Source organism: Aotus nancymaae, unplaced genomic scaffold (genome assembly GCF_030222135.1).
Source record: "Aotus nancymaae isolate 86718 unplaced genomic scaffold, 86718_ANA_hifiasm-v0.15.2.pri h1tg000020l, whole genome shotgun sequence".
Classification (NCBI taxonomy): Eukaryota; Metazoa; Chordata; class Mammalia; order Primates; family Aotidae; genus Aotus; species Aotus nancymaae.
Window position 1 is genome coordinate 69491094 of NW_026988432.1, and position 24034 is coordinate 69515127.

The 24034-nt window shown below is 44.0% G+C and overlaps 1 pseudogene; it reads right to left on the bottom strand.

Moving 5' to 3' along the window:
- Nucleotides 1–10156: 10156 nt before the first annotated feature.
- Nucleotides 10157–23044, bottom strand: LOC105730962 (peptidyl-prolyl cis-trans isomerase A-like; annotated as a pseudogene).
- Nucleotides 23045–24034: the final 990 nt, after the last annotated feature.

Below are 24034 nucleotides of genomic sequence, written 5' to 3' on the forward strand. Positions count from 1 at the left end.
GTAATCCTCCTGTCTCAGCCTCCCAAAGTGCTGGGATTACAGGCATGAGCCACCTCACCCAGCATCTTCCTCTTTGTATAAGGTCACCAGATCCATGGGACCAGGGCCCCACCTTTATGACCCCATTGAACCTTAACCTTAATTACCTCTCGTGTATTAGTCATGGTTCTCTTAGAGGGACAGAACAAATAGGATATATATGAGTTTATCAAGTATTAACTTATGTGATCACAGGGTCCTACAATAGGCTGTCTGCAAGCTGAGGAGCAAGGAGAGACTTTGAGTCTAAATCTGGAAACTGAAGAACTTGGAGTCCAATGCTCGAGGGCAAGAAGCATCCAGCACGGGAGAAAGGTATAGACTGGAAGGCTAGGTCTGTCTCTCCTTTTCATGTTTTTCTGCTTTATTTATTTATTTATTTATTTATTTATTTATTTTGAGACGGAGTCTTGCTCTGTCACTAGGCTGCGATCTTGGCTCACTGCAACCTCCACCTCCTGGGTTCAAGCTATTCTTCTGCCTCAGCTTCCCAAGTAGCTGGGACTACAGGCATGCGCCACCATGCCCAGCTAATTTTTTTATCTTTTAGTAGAGATGGGGTTTCGCCATGTTGGCCAGGATAGTCTCGATCTCTTGACCTCGTGATCCACCCACCATGGCCTCCCAAAGTGCTGGGATTACCGGCGTGAGCCACCACGTCTGGCCTTTTCTGCCTGCTTCATATTCCCCGGAAGCTGATTAGATTGTGCCCACCAGATTAAGAGTCGGTCTACCTTCCCCACCCCACTGACTCAAATGTTAATCTCTTTCGACAACACCCACCTAGACACACAGAGTCAATACTTTGTATCCTTTAATCCAATCAAGTTGACACTCAGTATTAACCATACCCCTCCCTAAAGGCCCTGTCTCCAAATGCAGTCACATTGGGGGTTAGGACTTTAGGACATGAATTTTGGAAAGACACAATTCAGTTCACAACAAGTCTCTTCAGTAATTCAATGACAATTTCACAAAGATGACAAGGAAGACTAAAAGATGCTAAAGAGACATAACAGCCAAATGCAACGTGTGGTTCTTATTTGCATCCTAGTTTTAACATATCAATTATGAAAGATGTTTTGGGAATAATTGAAGAAATATTAACATAGATTGGGTGTTAGATGATATTAAGGAACTTTTAATCTTGTTAGATATTAAAATAGTATTGTGGTTATGTAGAATTTTTTTGTGTTTTTTCGGAGCTGCACACTGCAGTATTTAGATGTATATATGTGATGTATGTAATTTATTTCACTATAGTTTATAAAAACAGATAAAGCAAATATGGAAAAGTAATAATTCATGAATCTAGTTGATGGGTATATAACTGTAAAATATTCTCTATACTAAAATTATTCATATGTTAAAAAAAATTAAGGCCAGACACAGTGGATCACACCTGTAATCCCAGAATTTTGGGAGGCAGAGGCAGGAGAATTGCTTGAGCCCAGGTGTTCCACCAGCCTGGGAAATACAGCGAGACCTCATCTCTACAAAAAATAAATGAAATTACCTGGGTGTAGTAGTGTGCACCTGTGGTCCCAGTTACTCAGGAGGCTGTGGTGGGAGGACTGCTTGGGCCCAGGAGGTTGAGGCTGCAGAGAACTGAGACTGCACCATTGCGCTCCAGACTGGGCGAAAGAGTGAAACCCTATCTCAAAAATAAATTATATAAAAATATATTATATTATATTATTATATTATATTATATTATATTATATTATATTATATTATATTATGTGATTGTGCACACCTGTGGTCCCAGCTACTGGGCAGGCTGAAGCTGGAGGATTGCTTGAGCACAGGAGGTCGAGCCTGCTGTGAGCTCTGATTGTGCCACTGCACTCCAGCCTTGGCAACAGCAAGACCTTGTTCAGGAAAACAAACAAACAAATAAAACACACACACACAATTATTTTCAGGTAAGTATTTTCATAATAGTTTTCTTAAATTGACCATAATACTTCTATATGCAATTCTGCTGGATTATTTTTTGAATTAAAAACAACAAGTGGGCCGGGCGCAGTGGCTCATGCCTGTAATCCCAGCACTTTGGGAGGCCGAGGCGGGTGGATCATGAGGTCAAGAGATCGAGACCATCCCGGTCAACATGGTGAAACCCCGTCTCTACTAAAAATACAAAAAATTAGCTGGGCACGGTGGCACGTGCCTGTAATCCCAGCTACTTGGGAGGCTGAGGCAGGAGAATTGCCTGAACCCAGGAGGTGGAGGTTGCGGTGAGCCGAGATCGCGGCATTGCACTCCAGCCTGGGTAACAAGAGCGAAACTCCATCTCAAAAAAAAAAAAACAAACGAACACGTGTATTAGTTTTCTTAGGCTGCCAAAACACGTTACCACGAACTGGGTGCCTTAAAACAACAAAAATTTATTCTATCAGCAGGGCCACACTCTCCCTGAAGGCTCTAGGGGAGGATCCTCCCTGCCTCTGGCAGCCCTGTATGTGGCTGACAATCCCAGGCACTGCCTGGCGTGCAGCTGTGTCCCTCCGTCTGCTTTGTCTTCACACGGCCTTCTCCCCTGTGCCTCCTTGTCTCTCCTCTTCTTTTCATGAGGATACCAGTTATACTGGATGAAGGGCCCTCCTTACTCCAGTGTGACCTCATCTTCCTTAACTAATTACATCCTAAATGACCCTATTTCTAAGTAAGCTCCCATTCTAAGGTACTGGGAAGGAGGTGAATTTTGGTGGGAAGCACTCTTCCACCCAGTACACATGATCTTAAGAGCTGTGCACAGCTTACATTGATACCTTAGGCCAGGCTTTTCCCAGCAGGCCATTCTCTGGCTGTCTTGCAGTGTTTCTAAAGAGCTAAGTTATCACTGGAAATGTTGAAATAAGATTTAAACAGAATGGCTCAATATCAGACCACTGATGCAAATTCTAGGTTTGTATCAGATATGCCATGAAGATAGCCTCTCTGGACTATTACTTTTTTCCTTCTTCATCATATCAGTGTTTCAAATCAAGAAAGTTTAGAGGGTTTTATAACTTTTCAAATACAAAGCATTTTTGGTCTTAGAGTATATTTGCTCAACTGAGTGGAAAGGATTTAGAACTGAGACATCCTTGGAATCAGCTAAGAGAGAACAGCTCAGACATTGCACATGTATTTGGTTTTAGGACTGAGAAAAAATTTATTTGTGAAAGTGACTATTTAATGGTTTGCTTTCTTATTTTTTTTCTTTTTTTAATAGATGGGTCTTGTCATGTTGCCTAGACTGGACTCAAACCCTTGAGCTCAAGCAATCCTCCTGTCTCAGCCTCCCAAAGTGCTGGAATTGCAAGCATGAATCACTGCGCCCGGCCAGGTCATGCTGTTTTTGAGGAACACTGAAGTTGTCTTCAGTTTTGTCAAGCTTCATTTATCAGAGAGTTTTCAGCTGTCAATACCCTTTTATTAGCAGTAGTTTTGATAAAAGTTCATTAAATGAATTTGGAAAAATAAGGGTGGAAAGCAGAAACAAAGCAGTTAGTTAAAGGAATATTCAGATTTTCTAACAATTTTTTTCTTCTTTAGTTTTATCATTGACACTAAAATTAACAAAATATTAAAGAAGAAAACCAAAGGGAACATCTGGTTTCTGGTCTTGCATGTAAGAAGCATGGAAATCATCACTCCATCCTAACAAGGGAAAAGCTGAATAAATGGAAAAATCAACAACTCTTCTTAGATCCATCAAATAAATGAGGTCATAGGGCAAACCACTGCCCCTAGAATTGGAGAGACAGACAGATGGATACAAAGAATCACAACTCAAAAGAAAAAAAAGAATCACAACTCACCAGAGCAGAAGTTCCCACAGGAATGAGACCAAAGTAGGACGGCCTGCAGTTAAGGAGGTCTGAGGATTAAAAATACCAGAGGGGCCCAGTCACAGGGAGGGACCCACACTTTTATGAGTTTTACTCCCACAAGCTTGAGCAGCTTCCTATGGTAAATATTGGAGAAAAATCCTCTCATCCTTCCAGCGGAGAGAAGGGAAAAGAAACCATTTTGAAATATACCAGAGCATTCTGTTCTTCTTAATAAGGTCTGTTCTCAGGTGAAACCTAACCCTATCTCTAAAAAAAAATTTAAGGTCCAGTTTTCAACAAAAAAATCACAAGGCAAACAAAGAAATAGGAAAATATGGCCCACCCAAATGAATAAAATAAACCAACAGAAATTGCTTTAGACCGAATGTGTCTCCAAAATTTATGTCTTGAAAGATTTCAAGACATAAATTAGATATGCCCAGTGTGGTGGAATTTGGAGGTGAAATCTTGGGAGATGACTAGTTCATGAGAATAGAGCACTCAGAAATGGGATTAGTGCCCTTAAAAGGGACCCCAGGGAGCTCCCTCATTCCTTTTATCCAGTGAGAACACTAGAAGGCAGAAGATAGCTGTTTATGAACCAGGAGGTGTGCTCTCACCAGACAGCGAATCTTCCAGTGCTTTGATCTTGGACTTCCCAGACTCCAGAACTAAGACATAAATTTCTGTTGTTTACAAGCCACTTAATTTGTGGTATTTTGTTATAACATCTCAAACAGACTAAGACATGGTCTCTGAGAAGAACCTGATGACACATCTACTAGACAAAGACTTTAAAACAACTGTTTCAAAGATGCTTAAAGAACTAACAGAAGATATGGAGAAAGTCGAGAAACAATGTATTAATAAAATGGAAGTACTGATAACAAGATAGAAAACTCAAAGAGAAACAAAAAAGAAATTCTGGAGCTGAAAAGTACAATAAATGAAATGAAAAATTTACTAGATGGATTCAAAGACAAATTTGAGCAGGCAGAAGAATCCTTTTTTTTTGTTTTTTTGAGACACAGTTTCACTCTGTCTTTCAGCTGGAGTACAGTCTCAGCTCACTGCAACTTCTGCCTCCTGAGTTCAAGTGATTCTTGTGCCTCAGACTCCTGAGTAGCTGGGATTGCAGGCACGTGACACCACGCCTGGCTAATTTTTGTATTATTAGTAGAGATGGGTTTCGCCATGTTGGCCAGGGTGTTCTTGAACTCCTGACCTCAAATGATTTACTCACCTCAGCCTTCCAAAGTGTTGGGATTACAGGCATGAGCCACCATGCCTGGCCTGAATCAATGATCTTGATAACTATGGAGAAAAAAAAAATTAAAGAAAAGTAGGCCAGGTGTAGTGGCTCATGCCTGTAATTGCAGCACTTTGGTAAGCTGAGGTGCAAAATTGCTTGAGTCCAGGAGTTCGAGATCAGCCAGGACAACATGGTGAAAACTCATCTCTATTTTTAAAAATAACAATCAAAAAGAGGCTGGATATGGTGTCTCATGCCTATAATCTCAGCACTTTGGGAGGCTGAGGCAGGTGGATTGATTGAGTCCAGGGGTTCAAGACCATCCTGGACAACATAGTGAAACTCCATTGCTACAAAAATACAAAAATTAAGCTGGATGTGATGGCACGCACCTGTAGTCCCAGCTACTTGGGAAGCTGAAGCGGGAGGATTGCTTGAGCTGCAAGGTAGAGGATGCAGTGAGCCAAGATTGCACCGCTGCACTCCAGCCTGGGTGACAGAGTGAAACTCAGTCTCAAAATAATAATAATACAGAAAAGTCAACAGAAACTAAATGAACATGTGAGACACAATGAAATGGACCAACATATGCATTGTGAGAGTCCCAGAAGGAGAAGAAAGAAAAGGCCAGAGAGAATATTTGAAGAACTAATGGCAAAAAATTCCCAAATTTGATGAAAGTCAAATTTGAACACCCAAGAAGCTCAAAAAAACACCAAGTAAGACTAATACAAATAAATCTGTAATTAATCTCATTGCAATCAAATTGTCAAAAACCAGAATCAGGCCAGGTGCATTGATTCACATTTTTAATCCAGGTACTTTTGGAAGCCAAGGCAGGAGGATCACTTAAGCTCAAGAGTTTGAGACCAACCTGGACAATATAACAAAGACCTTGTCTTGACTAAAAATTAAAAAAAAAAATTATCTGGATGTGGTGGTGTGTGCCTGTAGTTTTGGCTACTTGGGAAGCTGAGGGTGGGAAGAGGATTGCTTGATCCCTGGAGATCGAGACTGCAGTGAGCTAAAGTTATACCACTGCACTCCAGCCTGAGTGACAGAGTGAGACCATCAAAAAAAAAAAAAAAAGTGAGCTATTTGAAATCAGCAAGAGAAAACTGACTCATCACATACAAGAGACCATCCAAAAGATGATCTGCAGATTTTTCATTAGGTACTTAGGAGGCTAGAAGGCAGTGATTCATGTATTTAAAATGCTAAAAGCAGAAACCTGGCCAGGTGTGGTGTCTCACGCCTGTAATCCTAGCATTTTGGGAGGCTGAGGCCGGCGGATTGCCTGAGCTCAGGAGTTCGAGACCAGCCAGGGCAACATGGAGAAACCCTGTCTCTACTAAAAATACAAAAATTAGGTGGGTGTGGTCTACAAAAGACTCATTACTTCTTTCTTTTTTTTATTTTTTATTTTCTTTTTTTTTTAAGTCTTTTCTGGATGGGGCACGCTCCACCACGCCGGCACAGGCCCGTGGGCACCCCCGCACGCTCCCGCTCGCCCCGGCACCCTTTTGCTCATGGGGCACGCTCCCCCACGCCGGCACACGCCCGTGGGCGCCCCCGCTCGCCCCGGCACCCTTTTCTGGATGGGGCACGCTCCCCCACGCTGGCCCACGCCCGGGGGCACCGCCGCCCGCTCCCGCTCGCCCCGGCACCCTTTTCTTCATCGGGCACGCTCCCCCACGACGGCCCACGCCCGGGGGCGCCCACGCCCGGGGGCACCCCCGCACGCTCCCGCTCGCCCCGGCACCCTTTGCTTCATCGGGCACGCTCCCCCCGGGGCGGGCGGGAGCGTGCGGGGGTGCCTTCGGGCGTGTGCCGGCGTGGGGGAGCGTACCCCATCCAGAAAAGGGTGCTGGGGCGAGGGGGGAGCGTGTGCGGGGGTGCCCCCGGGCGAGTGCCGGCGTAGGGGAGCGTGCCCGATGACGAAGAGGGTGCCGGGGCGAGCGGGAGCGTGCGGGGGTGCCCCCGGGCGTGGGCCGGCGTGGGGGAGCGTGCCCGATGACGAAAAGGGTGCAGGGGCGAGCGGGAGCGTGCGGGGGTGCCCACGGGCGTGGGCCGGCGTGGGGGAGCGTGCCCCATCCAGAAAAAAGGATGCCGGGGCGAGGAGGAGCGTGCGAGGGTGCCCACGGGCGTGTACCGGCGTGGGGGAGCGTGCCCCATCCAGAAAAGGGTGCCGCGGCGAGGGGGAGCGTGCGGGGGTGCCCACGGGCGTGGGCCGGCGTGGGGGAGCGTGCCCGATGACGAAAAGGGTGCCAGGGCAAGCGGGAGCGCCCACGGGCGTGGGCCGGCGTGCGGGAGCGTGGCCGATAAAGAAGAGTGCCGGGGCGAGCGGCAGCCTGCGGGGGTGCCCCCGGGCGTGGGCTGGCGTGGGGGAGCGTGCCCCATCCAGAAAAGGGTGCCGGGGCGAGCGGGAGCGTGCGAGGGTGCCCATGGGCGTGTGCCGGAGTGGGGTAGCGTGCCCGATGATGAAAAGGGTGCCGGGGCGAGGGGGAGCGTGCGGGAGTGCCCACGGGCGTGTGCCGGCGTGCGGGAGCGTGCCCAATAAAGAAAAAGCAGCGTGCGGGGGTGCCCCCCGGCTTGGGCCGGCGTTGGGGAGCGTGCCCGATGAAGAAAAGGGTGCCGGGGCGAGCGGAAGCGTGCGGGGGTGCCCCCGGGCCTGGGCCGGCGTGCGGGAGCGTACCCGATGAAGAAAAGGGTGCCGGGGCGAGCGGGAGCGTGCGGGGTGCGACAGGCATGTGCACGGCGTGTGGGAGCGTGCCCATGATCATTAAGTGACGATCATTATTTATTCTTTTTTAAGAGACAGACTTACTCTGCCACCCAGGCTGGAATGTAGTCGTGTGACCATAGCTTACTGCCACCTCAAACTGCTGGGCTCAAGAGATCCTCCTGCCTCAGCCTCCTGAGTAGCTGGGACTCCAAGCATGTACCACCATGACTGGCTATTTTTTAAAAATTTTTTAGTAGAGACAGGGTCTCATTATGTTGCCCTAGCTGGTCTCGAACTCCTGGCCCCCCATAACCCTCCTACCTCAATCTCCCAAAGTGCTGGGATTATAGATGTGAGCCACAGTGCCCAGCACTAAGAGACTCTTTAGGTCCAGAGACACAAATAGGTTGAATATGAAGCATGGAAAAAGATAATCCTCACAAACAGTAACCAAAAGAATGCAGGAGTGGCTATGCTAATAGAAAAATAGACTTTAAGTCAAACTGTCACAAGAGACAAAGAAGGACATTATATATTAATAAAAGTTTCAATACAACAAGAAGATATAATAATTATAAACATTTATGTACTTAATAACAGGCCATTTATATATAAAACAAAAACGGTCAGAATTGAAGGGATAGACAGTTCTACAAAAATAGTTGGAGATTTCAATACTCTATTTTCAATAATGGATTAACAATGCAAAAGGAGATAAGGAAAGAGAGGACTTGAAAAACATAATAAGCCAACTAGATATAACAAACATATACAAGACACTCTATCCAATAATAACAGCATACTTATTCTTCTCAAGTGTGCCTGAAACCTTTTCCAAGTTAGACTACAAAGTAAGTTTCAATAGATTTTTTTTTTTCTTTTGAGCTGGAGTCTTACTTCACCACCTAGGCTGGAATGCAATGGCATGATCTTGGCTCACTGCAACCTCTGCCTCCCAGGTTCAAGTGATTCTCCTGCCTCAGCCTCCCAAGAAGCTGGGATTACAGGCACTCACCATCATGCCCAGCTAATTTTTGTATTTTTGTAGAAATGAAGTTTCACCGTGTCAGTCAGGCTGGTCTTGAACTCCTGACCTCAGGTGATCTGCCCACCTCGGCCTCCCAGAGTGCTGAAATTACAGGCATGAGCCACTGCATGATTAAATAAGATAAACGTATCTTGTTTAATCACAATGCCATAAAATTAGTAATCAGAAAAAAATTAAAAATAATTTTAAAATAACTAGAAAAAAATGAGTAACAATAACAAAGAAAACTGGAAAATATACAAATTCATAAATCTAAACAATACATTCTCTTATTATTATTTTTTTTTATCTTGCTCTGTCACTTAGGCCAGAATGCAGTGGTGAGACCTCAGCTCACAGCAATCTCAACCTCCTGGGCTCAAGTAATCCTCCTGGGCTCAAGTAATCCTCCCACCTCAGCCTCCTGTGTAGCTGGGATTACAGGTGCACACCACTACACTTGGATAATTTTTTTCATTTTTTGCAGAGACAGGGTCTCACTTTGTTGCCTAGGCTGATCTTGAAATCCTAGGCTCAAGTTATCCTCCTGCCTCAGCCTCCCAAGTGCTGAGATTACAGGAATGAGCCACCAAACTCAGCTTAAACAATGCACTCCTAAACAACCAATAGAATCAAAGAAGAAATCACATGCCAATAACAGGACACAGAGAAACAATGCTGAGGGGGAAACTTATAGCTATAAACAATTATGTTAAACCATATGAAAGATCTCAAATCAATAACCTATCTTTTTGTTGTTGTTATTTAGTCTTTATTTCATAATCATAAATGTAACTCTGCAATCCAGCTAGGCATGGAAGGGAACAAGGAAAACATGGAACCCAAAGGGAACTGCAGCGAGAGCACAGATTCTAGAATACTGTGAGCAAATGGGGTAGAGGGGTGCTCTCCTGAGCTAGAGAAGGAATGGTCTGGTGGTTGAGATAAAACACAAGTCAGCCGGGTGCAGTGGCTCAAGCCTGTAATCCCAGCACTTTGTGAGGCCGAGGCGGGCGGATCACGAGGTCAAGAGATAAGACCATCCTGGCCAACGTGGTGAAACCCCGTCTCTACTAAAAATACAAAAATTAACTGGGCATGGTGGTGTATGCCTGTAGTCCCAGCTACTCAGGAGGCTGAGGCAGGAGAATTGCTTGAACCCGGGAGACAGAGGTTGCAGTGAGCCAAGATTGTGCCACTGCACTCCAGCTTGGCGCCTGGTGACAGAGTGAGACTGTCTCAAAAAAAAACCAAACAGACAAACAAACAAAAACACACACAAGTCAAACTTATTAGAGTTGTCCACAGTCAGCAATGCTGATCTACCTGCTGGTCTTGCCATTCCTGGACCCAAAGTGCTCCATGGCCTCCACAATATTCATGCCTTCTTTCACCTTGCCAAAGACCACATGCTTGCCATCGAGTCACTGAGTCTTGGCAGTGCAGATGAAAAACTGGGAACCGTTTGTGTTAGGTCCAGCATTTGCCATGGACAAGATGCTGGGACCTGTATGCTTTAGGATGAAGTGCTCATCATCAAATTTCTCCCCGTAGATGGACTTGCCACCAGTGCCATTACGGCATGTGAAGTTCCCACCCTGACACAAAAACCCTGGAATGATTCTGTGAAAGCAAGAACCCTTATAACCAAATCCTTTCTCTCCAGTGCTCAGAGCACGAATGTTTTCTGCTGTCTTTGGAAACTTGTCTGCAAACAGCTAGAAGGAGACGAGACCCAAGGGCTCGCCGTCGATGGCAATGTCAAAGAACACCATGGGGTTGACCACGGCTGATACTACAAGGCTCCAGGCAGCAGCATCTGCAAAGCCCAATAAGCTATCTTTATAATTTAAAATACTGGAAAATAACAAACTAAATTCAAAGCTAACAAAAGGGAGGAAATAAGATAGAACTGAGATAAACAAAACTGAAAATTAAAAAAAAAAATGGAGAAAATCAATGAAATCCAAAGTTGGTTCTTCAAAAATATCAACAAAAAATTGACAAACCTTTAACTAGATTGAGTAAGAAAAAGGAGAGAAGACTTAAATTACTAAAATCAAAAAGGAAAATGGAAAAAGTAACACCAATTGTACTAAAATTAAAATGACTATAAGCGAGTACTATGAACAATTCTATGACAATAGATCAGATAACCCAAATGAAATGAACATATCCTATAAAACACAAAACCTACCAAGACTAAATCATGAAAAAATAGAAAATCTCATTAGATGTATAACTAGCAAGGAAATTGAATCACTAATCAAAAATCTGCTGACAAGGAAAAGCCCTGGACCTGATGACTTCCCTGGTGAATTCTACCAAGCATCTAAAGAATTGACAACATTCCTTCTCAAGTTTTTCAAAGACATTTAAGAGAAGATAACACTTTCTAACTCTTTCTATGAGGCCGGCTTTACTCTGATACCAAAGCCAAATAGATACTATTAGGAAATAAAACAAAACAGAACAAAACTACAGACGCAACATTCCTTATGATTGACACAAAATCCTCAACAAAGTACTAGCAAAACGAATTCAGATGCACAGTATAAGGATTATACACCACAACCAAGTGGGAATTTATTTTACCCTGGATTGCAAGGATGGTTCAACATATAAAAATAAACTAATGTAATACATCATATTAAAAGAATAAAAAAAAGTGATTATCTTAATTGATGCAGAAAAAGGATCTGACAAAATTCAACACATTTCACAATAAAAACACTCAAGCAACTAGAAGTAGAAGAAATTACTTCAATGTAATAAAACGCATAATGAAACACCCACAATGCTGGAAGACTGAAAGCTTTTCCTCTAAAAATGGGAAAAAGGCAAGGATGCCCACTCTTGCCACTTCTATTTAGCACAGTACTGGAAGTTCTGGCCAGAGCAAGGAGAAGAAATAAATGACATCCAAATTGGAAAAGAAGAAGTAAAATGATCTCTGTTCATAGATGATATGGTCTTATATGTAGAAAACCCTAAAGATTTAACAAGAGTTAAGACCAATAAAAATAATTCATCAAACTAGAAAGATACAAAGTCAACAAATAAACGCAGTGGCATTATTATTATTATTTTTTTTTGAGACAGAGTCTCACTCTGTCACCCAGGCTGGAGTGCAATGGTGCAATCTTGGCTCACTGCAACCTCCACCTCCTGGGTTCAAGTGATTCTCCTGTCTCAGCCTCCCGAATAGCTGGGATTACAGGCCCCTGCCACTAAGCCGGGGTAAATTTTTTTTGGTATTTTTAGTAGAGACAGGGTTTCACCATGTTGGCCAGGGTGGTCTTGAACTCCTGACTTCAGGTGATCCACCGCCTTGGCTTCCCAAAGTGCTGGGATTCCAGGTGTGAGCCACGAAGCCCAGTCCACAGTGGCATTTCTAGTCAATAACAATAAACAGGCTGAGTGCAGTGGCTCACACCTCTAATCCCAGCATTTTGGCAGGCTGACGCAGGAAGATTGCTTGAGACCAGGAGTTTGAAACCAGCCTGATCAACATAGCAAAACCCCATTTCTACAAAAGAAAAAACAATTTTTTAAAAAATTAGCCAGGAATAGTGGCACATGCCTGTAGTCCTAACTACTGGGGAGGTTGAGGCAGGAGGATCTCTTGAGCCCAAGGATTCAAAACCAGCCTGGGCAACATAGCAAGATCCCATCTCTACAAATAAAACAAACCAATAAATAATCCAAGTAGAGAAATCAACAAAAAATTCCATTAACAATAGCATCAAAAATAAAATACCCAGGGATAACTTAACCAATAAGGTAACAGACTTTTTTTTTTTTTTTTTTTTGAGACGGAGTTTCGCTCTTGTTACCCAGGCTGGAGTGCAATAGCGCGATCTCGGCTCACCACAACCTCTGCCTCCTGGGTTCAGGCAATTCTCCTGCCTCAGCCTCCTGAGTAGCTGGGATTACAGGTACGCGCTACCATGCCCAGCTAATTTTTTTGTATTCGTAGAGACGGGGTTTCACCATGTTGACCAGGATGGTCTTGATCTCTTGACCGTGTGATCCACCCACCTCGGCCTCCCAAAGTGCTGCGATTACAGAAGTGAGCCACCGCGCCCTGCCGGTAACAGACTTTTACAGAAAGACTACAAAACATTGCTGAAAGAAATGTAAAAAGACACAAACAAATTTAAAGACATCACATGTTCATGAATTGGAATATTTAATATTGTTAGGATGTCAATACTGCCAAAAGCAACCTACAGATTAATGTACTCTTTATCAAAATCCCAATGACATTTTTGGTGGAAATGGAAAAATCAGTTCTAAAATGTATATGGATTGTCAAGGGACCTCAATTAACCAAAACAATTTTGGAAAAGAAGAACAGAGCTGGAGGACTCACATCCTAATTTCAAAATGTCCTACAAAGCTACAGTAACCAAAACAGTATTGGCATAAAGACAGACCAATGGAATAGAATTTAGAGCCCAGAAATCACATGTGTGGTCATGTGACTTTTGACAAGTGGGGCTAAGATGATTCAATATGGGGAAAAACAGTCTTTTCAACCACTGATACTGGGAAAATTGGATACCCCTAGGGGATAAAAATAAAGTTGGATTCTTATCTCACACCACATATAAAATTAACTGAAAATGGATCATAGGCTGGGTGAGGTGGCTCATCCCTGTAATAGCACTTTGGGAGGCCAAGGCAGGTGAATCACCTGAGGTCAGGAGTTCGAGACCAGGCTGGCCAACATATAGTGAAACCCCATCTCTACTAAAAATATAAAAATTAGCTGTGTGTGGTGGCGCACGCCTGTAGTCCCAGCTACTTGGGAGGCTGGGGCAGGAGTATCACTTGAATCTGGGAGGTGGAGGTTGCAGTGATTCGAGATTGCATCTTTGTGCTCCAGCCTGAGCTACAGAGCGAGACTCCATCTCAAAAAAAAAAAAAATGGATCATAGACCTAAACCTAAGACCCCAAATTGTACAATTTTACAAGAGAACACAGGACAAGAACTTCATGACATTAGATTTGGCAATTATTTCTTGAATATGGCACCAAAAGCACAGTCAACAAAAGAAAAAATAAATTGGACTTCATAAAAATTTAAAAATTTTGTATATCAAAGACACTATCAACAGAGTAGAAGGATAATGTGCAAAATGGGAGAAAATATTTGCAAATCTTATATTTGATAAGAGATTAATTTTCAGAACATGAACTCCAAAAACTAAAAAAAAATCAAATTTAAAAATGGACAATGGACTTGAATAGATATTACTCCAAAGAAGATATATATATATCTGATTTTCTGATTTCATGTACGTATTAGAACATGAAATATATATATGTATATATATATACACATATATATATGGCTAACAAGCACATGAAAAGATGCTGAACTTCACTAATCATTAGGAAAATGCAAATTCAAACTACAAGATATTCCCTCAAACCCATTAGGATGACTACTGTAAAGCACACACACACACACAAACACAAACACACAAAAACACAACCAAAAAAGGAAAACGAAAGAAAAAACAGAGAATATCAAGTGTTGGTAAGATTGGAACACTTGCACGTTGTTGGTGGGAATGCACAGTATATCCACAGTATAACAGCTGTGGAAAAAGTATTCCTTAAAAAAATTAAAAATAGAATTACCATATGATCCAACAATTCCAATTCTGGGCGTGCCCAAAAGAATGGAAGAGAGGATCTCAAAGATATATTTGTACACCAATGTTTATTGCAGCATTATTCACAATAACTAAAATGTGGATGCAACCCAAGTGTCCGATGATGAATGAATGAACAAAATGTTGTCCATGCATACGATGGAATATTATTCAGCCTTAAACAGGAAAAAGGAAAGAAATTCTGGCCAGGTGCAGTGGCTCATGCCTATAATCCCAGCACTTTGGGAGGCCAGGGTGGGTGGATATCTCGAGGCCAGAAGTTCGAAACCAGCCTGGCCAACATGGTGAAACCTCATCTCTACTAAAAATACAAAAAGTTAGCCAGGCATGGTGGTGCATGCCTATAATCCCAGCTACTCAGGAGGCTAAGGTAGGAGAATCACCGGAACACAGGAGGCAGAGGTTGCAGTGAGCCGAGATCGCACCACTACACTCCAGTCTGGGTGACAGAGCTCAACTCTGTCTCAAAAAAATAAATAAATAAAAATAAATTCTGAACATATGCTACAACATAGATGACGCTTGAGAGCATTATGCTAAATGAAATAAGCCAGTCACAAAAAGTCAAATACTGTTTGATTGCATGTATATGAGTGACATGGTTTGAATCTCTGTCCCTGCCCAAATCTCATGTCGAATTGTAATCCCCAATGTCAGAGGCAGGGCCTGGCGAGAGGTGATTAGATCATGGGGGCCATTTCTCATCAATGGTTCAGTGTCATCCCCTTGAAGCTGTTCTCATAATAGTGGGTGAGCTCCCATGAGATCTGGTTGTTTAAAAGTGTGTAGCACCTTGCCTTCCCCTCCTGCTCCTGCTCCTGCTCCTGCTCCTGCCACGTAAGATGCCTGCTCCCACTCTGCCTTTGCCATCATTGTAAGTTTTCTGAGGCCTCCCCAGAAGCCAGCGCCGTGCTTCCTGTTTAGACTGCAGAACTGTGAGCCAATTAAACCTCTTTTCTTTATAAATCACCCAGTCTCAGATATTTCTTTATAGCAATATGAGAAAGGACTAATAGAATGAGGTACCTAGAATAGTCAAAATTACAGAGACAAAAGTAGAGTGGTGGTTGTCAGTGGCTGGGGGGAAGGGGGAATGGGGAATTATTATTTAATGGGTACAGAGCTTAGTAAGAGAGTTCTGGAGATGGATGCTGGTGGTGATAGTTGCATAACAATATGAATGTACTTGACATCACTGAACTGTACACTGAAAATGCTAAAGATGGTAAATTCTATGTTGTGTATATTTTACTACAAAAAAATAGAAAAAAATTAAAGCAGAAACAAGACTTTCTTAGATAAACAAAATTTGAGGGAGATTGTTGCCAGTAGGCCTGCCTTGTAAGAAATGTTTAAAGAAGTTCACACCTGTAATCCCAGCAGTTTAGGAGGCTGAGGTGCTGGATTGCTTGAGGTCAGGAGTTCAAGACCATCCTGGCCAACATTCAAAACGCTGTCTCTACTAAAAATACAAAAATTAGCCAGGCAAAATCAGGGGTGATGACATACACCTGTAGTCCCAGCTACTTGGGAGACTGAGGCATGAGAATAGCTTGAACCAGGAGACGGAGGTTACAGTGAACCAAGATTGTGCCACTGGGTGACAGAGTGAGACTGTCTCCAAAAAAGTAATAAAAAGAAATTCTTGAGAGAGAAGGAAAATGATATAGATCCAAAACTCAGATCTAGATGAACAAAGGCAGAGCATTACAGAGAGAATAGATGATGGTAAAATAAAACCCAAAGGGAATAATGGGTTTCCCTTCTTTTCTCTCTTCCTACAAATGCAGTCAAAGGTGAGTTGTAATCATTTCTAATAATTTGTGTGTGTTCTTATAAATATTAAATTACTTCATACACATTATAGGTAAACATATATATATTTCTAAATTATTATTGTTTAGATGACAATTTTTAGTTAATTCTAGTGAAATAAAGATGTCAATTTTAATCTACAAAACTACAATTACCTAAAATTATTTTTGTCCCTTCTCTACATACTCTTGTTAGGAAAAAATTATGTGCTCTTGATTTAACAGAAATTTGAAATCAAGAGAACTGATATGCTGCTATTTTCCATAGAAGGTTTTGGACTGGCCAGTTTGCATCAGGGAAAATCGTTATTTTTGTGCTTCGAATCGCTGCAAAACTGCTTTTCAACTTCCTCAAAGCTGACAGATAGTGAACTCTCTCTTGTTTTTCTTGGCATGCTGGTCTCCTCCATGGTTTTAGGTGGGCCTAGAGATCTAAGTCATGGCCTTTTTTTTTTTCTGAGACAGAGTCTCGCTGGCCAGGCTGGAGTGCAGTGACACGATCCGGGCTCACTGCAACTTCCATTTTCCTATTTCAAGCCATTCTCCTGCCTTAGCCTCCCGAGTAGCTGGGACCAGAGGCACACACCACCACACCCGGCTAATTTTTTGTATTTTAAGTAGAGACGGGATTTCACCATGTTGGTTAGGATGATCTTGATCTCTTGACCTCATGATCTGCCCACCTCAGGCTCCCAAAGTGCTGGGATTACAGGCGTGAACCACCACGCCCAGCCAGTCATGGCCTTTTTAAAAAGCTACAGGCTGAGCTGAGCGAGGTGGCTCATGGCTGTAATCCCAGAACTTTTGGAGGCTAAGGAGAGTGGGTCACCTGAGCTTGGGAGTTCCACACCAGCCTGGGGAACATGGTGAAACCCTGTCTCTGCAAGAAATTTTTTTAAAAAATTAGCCAGGAATGGTGGCGCACACCTGCGGTCCCAGCTACTTGGGGGACTGAGGTGGGAGGATTGTTTGAGCCCAAGAGGTTGAGGCTGCAGTGAACCAGGATTGTGTCACTGCACCCTTGCCTGGGTGACGGAGTAAGACTCTGCTTAAAATAATTAAATAAAAATAAATACATGCATACATACATAAAAAGCCATAGGCTTGTCTGAGTGCAGTGGTGTTCAGAACTAATCGATGACAACCAGTTACAGACTTTTTCGTTTTTCTTCCATCCCTATAGCTTCATTTGACTAGTTAAAAAAATTTTTTTTTGAAAAAGAAAAGCTACAAAAATATTGTATGAAGAAAGAACAGAAGACACCAGATGAGCTGTGCATTTTCCTTTCCAGACACAGTGCACTGAGCATGCACGTGCATGGGTGTGGCCCACACATCCCCCTGGTACACCCTGTGAAGATGAGACTGGCTGTGGTGTGTTTCTGCTTCTCTGTGATCTAACGTCCCTTCCCTCAGCAGGTGCAGAGGAACAACACCTTGGTCACAGCCCCAAGGTCACATCACCCAAATAATAGAATAGTACTGCAATATACTAAAGCCGAGCTTCAGAATAGATAGATAGAGATGCAGAAGAACAATGAAAAAAATGAAACACTGGGAGATGTCGAGAAAGAGCCTCAGTGTCAATCCGAGGCAAGGCATCAGAATACAGAATGTCTTTTCCTTTTAAATCTGCTGGACATTGTTTAAACATTTCATTAGTTTTCCTTTAAAATGCCTATGTCTATCTCCACAGCCAATATCTGGCATAGAGTGATTTCTCTGAAATGACGGTTTTCTGTGAAATGATGTTTTATCATTATAAGAGTTACTGACATTCTCCCTGTCTTCCATTAATGAGAATCCCTAGCTGAGTCTCATTGAATAATCTGCTCTAAACATCTACAGTTTCGATTTTCTTGAAAGTGAAAAAGGACCCCATAAATGTTCCTAAAGGAGCAAGTCTGAACTGAAGTTACAGGAAGTGTCACGCTGCAGTTTGTTCCACATCTCGACCTCAGTGGACACAAGATGTGTTCTCTTTTTTTTTTTTTTTTTGAGACGGAGTTTCGCTCTTGTTACCCAGGCTGGAGTGCAATGGCACGATCTCGGCTCACCGCAACCTCCGCCTCCTGGGTTCAGGCAATTCTCCTGCCTCAGCCTCCTGAGTAGCTGGGATTACAGGCATGCACCACCATGCCCAGCTAATTTTTGTATTTTTAGTAGAGACGGGGTTTCACCATGTTGACCAGGATGGTCTCGATCTCTTGACCTCGTGACCACCCGCCTCGGCCTCCCAAAGCGCTGGGATTACAGGCGTGAGCCACCGCGCCCGGCCTAAGATGTGTTCTCTTTTTCGCCCATGTTTAGGATTCTTTAATACACTCCCTATGTATTACTTCACAGTTGCAATTTCCTTGCATTTAAAAGGGTTTAGATAACCTATGAAATTGAGCTTAAAATTATGAATGAAATTTAGCACAGCAGAAAAAGTTCAGAACCCAGAATCATCATGCTGGCAAAATATTTTTGCTAGGTAGAGTTTTCAATTATGAAAGTGTGAAAGGAAAATAAATCTTGGGACCCCAAAATCACTAAGCCAAAGGGCAAAGTCGAGCCGGGAACTGCTTAGGGCAAAGCTGCCTCTCATTCTATTCCTAAACAAAGACAGCTGCTAAGATAAAAAAGGGACACACCTCCCTCACAAGGAACTTCCTTGTGGACAAAGACAGACAGAACTCAAATTCATCCTTCTGCCCACTGAGATAAATGCATATCTGATTGTCTCCTTTGGAAAGGGCTAATCAGAAATTCAAAAGAATGCAACTGTTTGTCTCTTACATACCTATGACCTGGAAGTCCCCTCCTGTTTCAGGTTGTCCCACTTTTCTGGACGGAACCAATGTACTTCTTACATATATTGATTGGTGTCTTTCGTCTCGCTAAAATGTATAAAATCAAGCTGTGGCCAGACATGGTGGCTCACGCCTATAATCCCAGCATTTTGGGAGGCTGAGGTGGGCGGATCACCTGAGGTCAGATATCCTGACCAACATGGAGAAACCGCCTCTCAACTAAAAATACAAAATTAGCCGGGCATGGTGGTACATGCCTGTAATCCCAGCTACTCGGGAGGCTAAGGCAGGAGAATCACTTGAACCCGGGAGGCGGAGGTTGCGGTGAGCCGAGATCGCGCCATTGCACTCCAGCCTGGGCAACAAGAGCAAAACTCCGATTCAAAAAAATAAATAAATGAATAAAACCAAGCTGTGCCCCGACTACCTTGGGCACATGTCCTCAGGACTCCTGAGGCTGCGTCACCCGCACACGTCCTTAGTTTTGGCAAAATAAACTTTCTAAATTGACAGATCTGTCTCAGATATTTGGGGTTCACAAAAGTAAGATGCTAGTTGCCAAAATTTCCAACAGAAAATGTGTGTAAAAACAAAAAGGATAAGACCCTGAAGATCCCGACCAATTTCCATCCGAGTACCCAGAGTAAGTTTTTGGAGTGACTCTTTCCAGCTGTTTGCATGTGCGCATGTGTGTGCATGTAATTTGCTAATCATACTATACTCACTGTTAGTAAATTCCCTTTTTTTTGAGATGGAGTCTCACTCTGTCACCCAGGCTGGAGTGCAGTGGCACGATCTTGGCTCATTGCAACCTCCGCCTCCTGGGTGCAAGCAATTCTCCTGCCTCAGACTCCCAAGTAGCTGGGACTACAGATGTGTGCCACCACACCTGGCTAATTTTTGTATTTTTAGTAGAGATGGGGTTTCATCATGTTGGCCAGGATGGTCTCGAACTCCTGAACTCAAGGATCTGCCAGCCTTGGCCTCCCAAAGTACTGGGATTACAGGCGTGAGCCACCATGCCAGGCTCAGTAAACACTCTTTTTAATTAACAATATATCAAAGACATTTTTCATGTAATTTGTTTACGTATGTATTTTTTAAAACAAGATTGTGCTCTGTCACCCAGGCTGGAGGGCAGTGGTATGATCATAGCTCACTGCAACCTCGAACCCCTGGACTCAAGTGATCCTCCTGCGTTGGCTTCCCAAAGCTGGGATTATAGACGTGAGCCACTGCACTTGGCTCACGTAGCTTTAAATATATCTTCTGAAGAAATATTTAATTCTGCAGATTTTATTTTTAAATTAATACATGTTCATGGTAAAAAAAAAAAAAAATTGTGAATAGCACAAATAGCTGTACTCCAACCTCACTTTCCAGGCTGCCAGTACCCCTGCCCAGAAGCAGCCATGCTGTTTGGGCTCTTTCTTTCTGGTGAATCCATCAAATATATGTTCTACTATTTCAATATTAATCGAAGCTCTCCCAAATCCCTCTGCAGGTTACACAGTGACCATCTACCTCTTTGGCTAGACACATGCAGTGCTTCAGAAATGGGATTGTCCTGATAAGAACAGGACAAAAAAGAGCCCATGTCTAGCACTGGATTATAATCTAGGTTTCTGAAACCTATAGCATTGTCATAAAAGCAAAGATTTTTTGCTAGTAAGGTGGCATGGCTTGGATTTGTGTCCCCACCCAAAACTCGTGTCAAATGGTAATCCCCAATGATGGAAGAGGAGCCTGGCGGGAGGGGATTGGACCATGGGGGCAGATATCCCCCTGCTGTTCTCATGATTGTGACTGAGTTCTCCTGAGAGCTGGTTGTTTTAAAAGTGTGCAGCACCTCCTGCTTCACTGTCTCTTCCTCCTGCTCCAGCCATGTAGGATGTGTTGGTTTCTCCTTCACCTTCCATCATGATTGTAAGTTTCCTGAGGCGTCCTAGCCATGCTTCCTGTACAGCTGTGGAGCACAGTCAATTAAACCTCTTTTCTTTATAAATTACCCAGTCTCAGGTAGTTCTTTATAGCAATGAGAGAACAAACTAATACATAAAGGTTTTTTTTTAAAAAAAAAATAACTATACATCATTGAGTAGTAACATATAGAGATGGTAAAGTGCAAAAATCTCCAGTTTGTAGCTTAATGTTTACATATGTGGACATTCATATAATCCTATCCAGAATAAAATATGAAACATTTCCAGACACCTGGAAAGAAGGTCAGCTTTCAAGAAGGAAACAAGGTTTTGAGTTCCAACAGACCAAGAATCCAAAAGGATTAGAGTGTAACATTCATACATTAAAATGTCTCTCAGAAGACATACTGCACCCTGCACCATGCTTCCAAGAAGGGGACGGGTAGGGTATTGTGGACTGTGTTGGCCCCTGGCCCCATGTGCCAGTGTGCAGAGGCAGAGCCTCTAGAGAGGTGATTAAGGTTAAATGAAGGCCTAAGGCTGGGGCCCTCACCTGATAGGGCTGGTGACCTCATCAGAAGAGGGAGGGACAGGAGAGCTTTTGCCTTCTTTCTAGGTACAGGCAGGGGACAGTGCAAGCCCCCTAGAGACGCCCTGGCACCACAGAGCAGGCAGAAGGAGGGTGGTGAGGTGCTCCCAGGGTTCCCACACCATGCTGACATTTCCCAGGCTCCTAGAGGCTAAGGGAGAATGGCAGGGTCCTCAGGGATGGGTGTTTCATTCTAGGCACTGCAGGCTGGACAAACTGGGTGCCAGGCAGGACCACGGACTCCCATGGGAGACATAGCAGAAGAGGATCGCCTGGTGCTCAGGCTGGCCCACAGCACCCCCTGTGCTAAGACACAGGTGCCAAAGCAGAGGCCACCATGGAGAGGAGGAGGTTCACATCCTCCTGCACTGCAGAGCCTTCACTTCACAGCCTAAATGCCCCCGAAGAGCCACATTTACCTGAAAAAGGCTACCTGGTATTTCCCACTTGTCAGGCAGGCTGAATGCTCAAGGCAAAAACTCACAACATAGGAAAACATGTAACATTGTTCTACACCCAAGCTGTGATCTGTGAAATCTGAAGTAACGATACCACCGCGGTTGGGGCTGCGTGTGCATATGTGTGTGTACCCACACCTGTACCCATCTCCCCACACAGCTGCAGTTTTTCTAGTTTACAAACAGTTTAGATTTGGATTCTGGAGAACCCAAGATAGATTATTTTCCTCTGAAAGGGGCCAATGAGCAGACCATCAAAAGCTGAAGTCCTTCCCTTCCCCTGCAGATCAGGGGACCATCAGAGCAAGGATGTTCTAGCAGGAGGCCATCCCGATATACCTCGCAGCACCCGCAGTCCTGTCCCTTCCTAAGTCTGATGGGTTTCAGCTGAAGGGCAGTCTTGGAGGCTCACAGAGCCGGTCTGCACCATCTGGGAAGGGGCCTGACCAGCTATAGATATGATTGCTTACAGGGATACCCCTGCAAGGAGGGACTCTGAGGAAATAAGTCATTTCCACTCTCTCCAGATACTGGTTTATTTTCTTAGGGTTTTGTTGATCTGGCTCCCGAGAGTCCTTTGTGATATCTAATCCTAGTATGTAAAGAAGGCATTGCAGTGGCTTTCGAATATGTGGTCTAGGTGAGACTGAACGACGTTTCCTGGCTTTGCTTCCTTGTATGTTTCCATTACGGTGGTTATAAGGGCGCACTTGTCGGAGATCTGAGGGTGGAAGTGAAGCAGGAGGTGTCATATGTGTCGTACACATTGTCACCTGCCAGTGGGCTCGCCTCGGGAGTATGGGAAGGCAGCTGCGGCAGGGCTCCACCTTCCCTGAGCCAAGCCCTGGGTCAGGTGTAAATGTCAGTTCAGTGACAAACAGCACCAGCTCCTCCTGCAGGGACACTCGGCCCATTGGAGCCGGGAGAGCTGCCACCTCAGTCTATCCCTGCGGCTCCAGCTCATGCTTGTCCCTGGACCCTGCCGCCTCGCCTTACATCCCCCTCACCTCTGCCTGCCCTTGGAGACAGCCTTGGATAGGTGACTTACCAGCTCCCACCATTGCAGAAGGCCAAGTCCCTGTGACAAATAATGTCAGATGCACCAACATATGTCCCTGTCTCCAAGAGGCTCAGCTTCTCTGATTCATTCCTGACTGATAGCAGAATTTGGTAATGGAAATGGGCTGGTCCTAGAGAAATGGAATCTTAAAGATGAATTCTCTGAGTTGATTCTGGGTTTTCAGGAATTGGTTATCTAATCTGATTAGGCTTAAAATTTAATGATTCTGGCTGGCTGCTGTGGCTCATGCCTGTAATCTCAGCACTTGGGGAAGCTGAGCCGAGCAGATCAATTGAGCTCAGGAGTTCAAGATCAGCCTGGGCAACATGGCAAAACCCTGTCTCTATAAAAAATTAGCTGGAGGTGGTGTGTGCCTATAGTCCTAGCTACTCCAGAGGCTGAGGTGGGAGAATCGCCTTGGGAGGCCAAGACTGCAGTGAGCCATGACTGTGCCACTGTTCTCCAGCTTAGGCAACAGAGAGAGAGAGAGAGAGACTCTGACTCAAAAAAAACCAAAAAACCAAAAAACAACAACAAAAAAACCTTATCTCCTGTAGCAACAAACGGAGCCAAGATACCTAAAAACCACATCCAAAGTCTAACCGTGTGTGTGGCTGAATTACAGCACAAATGGACCCGCCACTGCCTGTGTCTCTTCTGCTAACATTAGGACACTGATCAGGAGGGAACGAGACCCAGGGTTGGAATAAGGACATATAGGCAGGCTCCAGTGATGCAGGGGACCTTAAACCCTGCCGAGTCCACCAAGACTTCTTTGCCCACAGAAGCAGATCTTCATCCCCTGGCCAAGGACATCCTTATACCCCAGCCTGGGAAGACACTG